Genomic DNA, 6,820 nt, shown 5'->3' on the forward strand with positions numbered 1-6,820 from the left:
GAAGAAGTCTCAAATCCGATACTTTAAAGAAATCAAAAGATGTGTTAGTATCAAGGCAGTGTCTGTGTGTGTGTGGGGGGGGGGAGAGGGGGGTGTACCGATAGCTCAGTTGATAGTACACTCGCTTCCAACGCAAACGGACCAAGATCGGTGCCGGGTGCTGTCGAAATTTTTTTCTTCTGTCCAGTCTACAGCGATTGGGTTGATAGTTTTGTTAGATCTGGCGGAAAGTACGTTGCGAGAGACTAGCACTAGCATCTTATCAAAAGACTATAGATAAACGTGGGCTCTATGAGCCTCATGGCTCTGAAAGACTATATATAGGACACGGTGTCAAATAGGGAGCAGTTTTTATCGATCGATCTTTGAAGCAAATGCAATTTTCGACCAAAATGAAATACAGTGTTTTATCGTACGTGTTGTATAACTGTAAAAATGCATTGAATCCGTTCCCACAGTCATGCACCCCTATACCCTTTCATGACCAAATCTCGGCATCTATCTATTCCATTATAACTCACATCCTCAACTCGCCACGGTATTCAAGCTAATATTATATTTGGGGCAGCGTGGCTCAGCGGTACCGTCTTTGCTTCCTACCCGAAAGGTACCGAGTTCAATCACCGGCCGCTGCGTTGTGTGACTTTGAGCAAGTCACCTCGCCCTAGCTCATTTTGCGGCGCTGCTCTGCGGCTGACGCCTGGGTTAATCCAGTCTTCCCTTGGAATAGACCCTAAAGACAAATTTCCCCTTGGGGATGAATAAAGGGAATTTTATTTTTTATTTATTTTCTTATCCCAACTACCTTTCTGCACTTCTCTGGAAAAACCCATATTTAAACATGTGGCCAGAAAACTCGTCCTTCAACTATCGATCGATTTAAATGATCCTCAACTTGGCAAAAAAAAGCCTCAAACCTGGGACTTCCATAAGTCGGATTGACCATAAAGAAAGAAGGAAAGAATATACACCAAAAGACAAGTCCACGACCACAAAAGAAAACTAATCGTGAGGTTTCATTCAATGATTTAACCAGTGAGATTCTTTGTCTCATTGAGAACTAGCCCTATTAAAGACAACTCACGAGGCGATGTTGATGCTGTGCGCTTGACAAAGAAACTCACAACATTGCCATCCGGGAATAGAACGGACCAACACACTAAACTCTGTGTAATCATGAACTTTTATAATTTGGTTAATACAGTTTAATGAGAATTAGTCATAAACGTGGATGTCAAAAAAAATAAAAAAAAAAAAAAAACAATAACAAAGACCCGAGTGACGTCAACTTCGTTCTGTCTATAGATAGAATGCGCTTGGCCAAGGAGTTCACAACATTGTCATCCGGAAGTATAACGGACCAACACACAAACTCTGTGTAACCATAAACTTTTATAGTCTGGTTAATACAGTTTAGTGAGAACAACTCACAAACGCGGATGGCAAAAACAATAACAAAGGCCTGAGTGACGTCATCTGCATACTATCTATAAGTGAGCAAAGGCGACAGTCGACAGTCGTAATGAGATTTGGATGAGTCAGGTTTAACTCCTTGTTATGTCAGAATATTGTCATGCATTGCGTTAAGGCAAAAAACTCATATCATACGCCAGTCGGATATTGATGCTATGCGTTTATTTAAAAATACTCATATCATCCGTCAGCCGGATCTAACGTTCCAAGGCACAAAACAATGTGTTACCTTAAACGTTATTATAGTCTGGTTGTTAGAATTTAGTGAGAACGAATCATTAAAACGGCTGGCTAAAACAAAAACAAAGAGCTGAGTGACGTCATGTTCATTCTATCTATTCAGTTCTTCTGTCTGCACGGGAACGAAGGTGACGACATTCAGGTCTTCGCTATTGTTTTTTTGCCATCCACGTTTATGATTAATTCTCATTAAACTGTAATAACCAGACTATAACAGTTCATGGTTACACATAGTTTTTGTGTTGAGTCCGTTATACTTCCCGATGGCAATGTTGTGAGCTTCTTAACCACACGCACACTATCTATTGATGCTTTGCACTTGTTTTTTTTTTTAAACTCATAACATCCGTTAGCCGGATATATAGATAGAATGCGCTTGGTCAAGGAGTTCACAACATTGCCATCCGGAAGTATAACGGACCAACACACAAACTCTGTGTAACCATGAACTTTTATAGTCTGGTTAATACAGTTTAGTGAGAACAACTCACAAACGCGGATGGCAAAAACAATAACAAATGCCTAAGTGACGTCATCTGCATACTATCTATATCTACATACCAACCACAAAACTATAGATAGTTCGAAGTTGACGTCACTCAGGTCTTTGTTATTGTTTTTTGCCATCCGCGTGTATGAGTAATTCTCACTAAACTGTTTTAACCAGCCTATAAACGATCATGGTTACACAAAGTTTTGTGTGTTGGCCAGTTATACTTCCGGATGGCAATGTTATGAGCTTCTTAGCCAAGCGCATACTATCTATATTATGTAACCTTAAACGTTTATAGTCTGTTTGATGCAATTTAGTGAGAACTAGTCATAAAAATAGCTGGCTAAAACGATAACAAAGAGCTGAGTGGCGTCATTTTCGTTCTATCTATTCAGTTTTCTGAAAAGGTATGTGTAACCTCCACCTTAGAATATCTCGCCTCCCTCGCCTCTCCATTTTTATAACACCTTCAATTAAGATTCAATCTGCCTAAAATAACAACATTGTTATTTATTGTAGCCCTAAAATGCCGTGAATTAAATAGTATTTGGATATGGCCGTGTCAGACTAGCGATAACCTTTCCACTTTCTACTCTATCTCAAAGGTTATCGTCTTCTCACAACGCATTGCCAGTACAGACTTTATATTTATTTACATTTCAAATTCTTTCAACCGATTATTTTCCACGACTGTGTCAGACACCCTTTACAATTCAACCACCGTAGTGTCGTACCTACTTTGGAATAAAAGCCATATTTGAAAATTTGGCCAGAAAACTCGTCCTTCAAATACAGATCGATTCAAATGACCCTCAACTTGGAATAAAAAACCCTCTCAAACCTGGGACTTCGCGAAGTTATAATTGTTACCCATTTGGTCGCTGATATCATTCAACGTTGCTCGACTTAGTTGCAATATTGGTTACTGACTTAGCATCGTCTCTCTGTCTCTCTCTGTGTCTCTCTCTCTCTCTCTCTCTCTGTCTCTATCTCTCTCTGTCTCTCTCTATCTCTGTCTGTCAATATCTATCTCTGTCTGTATATCTCTCTGTCTCTCTCTGTAACGAAATGCTTCCGTGTAGGCGTCAGTTTACGACAGGATGTACGTCGTCGTAGTATTAGTTGTTGTTGTTATTGTAATCCCTCCGGAACAACCCTTCTTTTGTTGATACAGGTCGTATCAGATCATGCACCTATGGCCCGGAAGTTTGAATTAAACTACGTAGTGTGGGTGTTATTGTGAGAAAGGCATCAATCTTGTTTTCTCCGTAAACTTATAAGCAAAGTAGGATCCCTGTATTCTACGGGAGTGACTTTGTTATGGTATGGCTTGATTGATATCTCGTAACTATGGGGCTGACGAATTTATTTATCCTTGATATGAGGATGTCCGGTATCAGGATGGGTTGTTGTTGTCCATGATTATGGAATCTGGGGGAGTTTTAAGGAATTTCAGATGTTTACGGATATGACTAACATCCGGTTGTGTGGGTAGAATTTTGCTTCGTTTGCTTGATTTTTGCCTATAAATGCCAGAGTTTTGAGCAGTTTCTTCAGACCACTCAGCGGAGTCTTTTAGGCTCATTGTCTCAAAAGAGACCACACAGCGGAGTCTTTTAGGCTCATAGTCTCTAAGCGATAACCACAGCGGAGTCTTTTAGGCTCATTTGTTTAACTCTTGTGTAGAGTTGGATTAAAGTCTTGTGTAGACTTTGTAGTGCTCAAAGTTCGAGCTGAAACACGTTTTGTGTTAACTCTTGTGTAGAGTGTGATTTAAGTCTTGTGTAGACTTTGTGGTGCTCAAAGTTTGAGCTGAATCAAGTTGTGTTATAACTCTTGTGTAGAGTTTGATTAAAGTCTTGTGTAGACTTAATTTGTGATTTCTATAATCTGTTCGGCTCTGGTGAGATTTTGAATAATATGTTGTGATTACAATTATGATTGTGTTTTGATATTAATATCATAATATCACTTTAACTTTTGAGTCTCAATTAATTAATCAGATAATGAAATTAATTGTATAATATATTCTTGTTGTAAAGAAAATAAGCTTTTCTTGCTATAAAGCATTATTATTTCATATCTACAAAGTAAAGCAATATTAATCAACATTAATAAATTGATTGGTTAAAGTAAAATAATATTTACTCATTTAAAGTAAACATATTGAGTGAGTTCGAATATAGATAGAGTTATATTCGTATAATTATCATATGATAACAAAATCATTTTCTTTCTTTAAAGTGAATGAGCCGTTGGAGGCTGGGCTTTAACAAGCCAACTTTAAGCTATTCTCTCATAGCTTGACACTAATAAAAACTGAACATTTGCCTGTTTTATAAGTTACCTGTGAAGAACCATTTGCTTATTTTAATATCAGAACATTGAGAAACAATTGATCTGTTTATGAATACTGTGAAATCAGAACAATTTCAAGAAGAGACAAATTAACAATATTAGAACAACCTTACAGTTTTTGTTGAATATCAAGGACACTCTTTTGGCTTTCTTCTACACGTCTGGATTGTGTTTAGTTAGTTAGTTAATTATTAGTTGCCTGTATGACTGTGATGGTTGCAACCTATCTGTGAGATTGTCTGATGTGGTAGCGGTTTGGTAAAGTATTGATAATTAATTGATTTAATTATATATTTTCATATCGCTTTCATATCATATTCATCATCACACCATCTCCATCAATTTGTCATCCATCCATTTGATTTCATACTTATTACATCTATCATTTCATCTTCATATCTCATAATATCTTTGTTATATTGTAATAAAATATATCTTCATTTAGCTTCAAAACCTTTATCAACGTATTGTGTTTGGTTATTGATCGGTGTCGTAGCTTGAATATAGCACACATAAACAAGGTTGCAAACTGCGCTACATAAGCATACGGTTTACGTGCGCACTTTGTGACATAATTTGGTGTCAGAAGTGGGATTCTTATTGTTGTGCATTCAAGAGACATCGCGACCAAACAATTGTTGAGACAGGTTAGGGAGTTGTTTGAAACTCGAGATAGATAATATCTTTGAGCTTAAAGCAAATTGGTATCCATTTAATGGTTATAAGACTGTCATTATACGCAAGGTGTAATACAAGTTATTCTGGTAATTTTCATTTGTTCGGTTCTAAGTTGTCAGTCATCTGACATAGTGATACGGATCACTGACTTAGCGCGAAAGCGGTACTCGCGCTGTAAAGCCTCCATTGTCCCCCCTCTCCCTTTTGTAAGGAACGAAGGTGGTTGTTGGGGTAATTTGATTCCGTGTAGGAATCTGGGAGAATATTGTGTTGGTCCCATGTGAGGATCTGTATTAAATCATTTGTTCTGACTTTCTATGCACATATAGTAAGTCAAGGTATTGATTCTGTGTAAGAATCTGGGTGAAGATATTTTGTTGATTCTGAGAGAGAATCTGGGTGAAGATATTTTATTGATTCTAAGAAAGAATCTGGGTGAAGATATTTTGTTGATTCTAAGAAAGAATCTGGGTGAGGATGTTTTGTTGATTCTAAGAGAGAATCTGGGTGAAGATATTTTGTTGATTCTAAGGAAGAATCTGGGTGAAGACATTTTGTTGATTCTGTGTAAGAATCTGGGTGAAGATATTTTGTTGATTCTAAGAAAGAATCTGGGTGAAGATATTTTGTTGATTCTGAGAGAGAATCTGGGTGAAGATATTTTGTTGATTCTGAGAGAGAATCTGGGTGAAGACATTTTGTTGATTCTAAGAAAGAATCTGGGTGAAGATATTTTGTTGATTCTGAGAGAGAATCTGGGTGAAGACATTTTGTTGATTCTAAGAAAGAATCTGGGTGAAGATATTTTGTTGATTCTAAGAGAGAATCTGGGTGAAGATATTTTGTTGATTCTAAGAGAGAATCTGGGTGAAGATATTTTGTTGATTCTAAGGAAGAATCTGGGTGAAGACATTTTGTTGATTCTGTGTAAGAATCTGGGTGAAGATATTTTGTTGATTCTAAGAAAGAATCTGGGTGAAGATATTTTGTTGATTCTGAGAGAGAATCTGGGTGAAGATATTTTGTTGATTCTGAGAGAGAATCTGGGTGAAGACATTTTGTTGATTCTAAGAAAGAATCTGGGTGAAGATATTTTGTTGATTCTGAGAGAGAATCTGGGTGAAGACATTTTGTTGATTCTAAGAAAGAATCTGGGTGAAGATATTTTGTTGATTCTAAGAGAGAATCTGGGTGAAGATATTTTGTTGATTCTAAGAGAGAATCTGGGTGAAGATATTTTGTTGATTCTAAGAAAGAATCTGGGTGAAGATATTTTGTTGATTCTGAGAAAGAATCTGGGTGAAGTTATTTTGTTGATTCTGAGAAAGAATCTGGGTGAAGATAGTTTTTATGATTCCGTGTGGGGAATCTGGGTGAAGCTATTTTGTTGATTCCGTGTGAGGAATCTGGGTGAAGCTATTGTGTTGATTCCGTGTGGGGAATCTGGGTGAAGCGTTGGTTCCGTGTGAGGACCTGTATTAAATCAGTTGTTTTGACTCTAATATACGTCTATATTAAGTCAATGTTTTGATTCTGTGTAGGAATCTGGGTGAAGCGTTGGTTCTGTGTTAGGACCTG

The sequence above is a fragment of the Berghia stephanieae genome, chromosome 1, assembly GCF_034508935.2.
Source record: "Berghia stephanieae isolate SIO BIC M18660-M18661 chromosome 1, UCSD_Bste_1.3, whole genome shotgun sequence".
NCBI lineage: Eukaryota > Metazoa > Mollusca > Gastropoda > Nudibranchia > Aeolidiidae > Berghia > Berghia stephanieae.